Source organism: Branchiostoma belcheri, unplaced genomic scaffold (genome assembly GCF_001625305.1).
Source record: "Branchiostoma belcheri isolate BF01 breed outbred unplaced genomic scaffold, Haploidv18h27 scaffold79, whole genome shotgun sequence".
NCBI classification, from domain to species: Eukaryota; Metazoa; Chordata; class Leptocardii; order Amphioxiformes; family Branchiostomatidae; genus Branchiostoma; species Branchiostoma belcheri.
Genome location: NW_017804453.1, coordinates 931216 through 932597, shown reverse-complemented (window position 1 = coordinate 932597; position 1382 = coordinate 931216).

Genomic DNA, 1382 nt, shown 5'->3' with positions numbered 1-1382 from the left:
GGTTGGAGGATATGGTGACCCAAGGTATCTAGTGGAACTTACCTTGTTTAGGAGCTGGTTGTGGAGGATATACGAGTGAGTAATTGGAGTTTTGGATGATGGGATGGTCATTACTTCACACTTTGAAGGGTTAAACTCCATAAGCCACCTGCGCTCCCATAGGCTGATGTTATCTATGTCTTCCTGCAGTTTAGCACAATCAGATTTGTCATATATTGGCATCTGTAATATGCAGTCATCTGTTTTATTAGGCATAGATATGAATAAAACAAGATTGAAGCCAGGGATATGGACTTAAGCCCCGGTCACATACATCGTACAATGCGCCTACGATGGAGGGTTTCGACCGTAAATTTGAGCCTCGGAATAAATGGGCACAGTACTTTGAAAATTAAAATCAAAGCTACGACGTACGATGATGCATGTACGTGTTTCCTTGCGGAAAAAACATTGTAGGCGCATTAAGATAGAAAGAAAAGACCTGTAATTCTGTGAGCGTCCTGACATGTAGTATATATATATATATATATACCGAGTACATTGTAAGGATAAAGTTTCCAAGCAAAACTTTGTTGTACTTCGCCAAACCAGACTGTACATTGTGATGCATGACTTCACAAATCTTTTAATACCGCCATCAAGGAAATTCGTATGTCCATCTAGGACATTACGTCAGAGTGTACGTAGGTTTACGTAGACACATCCCTAAGTGGACCGAGTTATGAGGTGTGTGATGAACTAGTACGACACAAAAGCCTACTTGTTAATGTTTTATCAATGATGTGTTATACTTACACCCTATCAATAAAGAATGGGCGGAGAAGTACAGTAATGACTTTGTTTCGTGACTAAGTTACCCTTGGCTTTTCGAGACATTTTATTAGCTTTTTTGTAACGTCTTGATCCTTTCTTACTCATTTGGGACATCTCGTAAAATTTGCATGCATACGTTTAGATATAAACCTGTTACATCAGCCAAACATCCACATGGTAACCTTATATCTCCGCATATTTTCCTTGAAACAATTGTTCATCTGCTCAAACCATCCGCGAGAGTGAAATAAAGACTCTTCTTGAGGAATACAGTTTCAAATCCATGTCATCTGTCCAAGATTATTACTAGAACATGCACTGAACAACAGATTATAGCCCGGCAGTCTAAAATCATACATACAAAATCATACAAGACAAAATGTATACTTTAACATAGACGTGAAATTCAGCTAGCAAATTTCTCAAAATGCAGAAAATAGCGTTTCAAATTGTTTAGATTTGAAAGTCGTCCTGCGTCTAAGGCAAGTCTCCAACATCTCCGTACTCCCCCCCCCCCCCGTCCCGACGCTGCCGCCTCTCCTTCAGATAAAGTGAAGCTAGTGCACTTC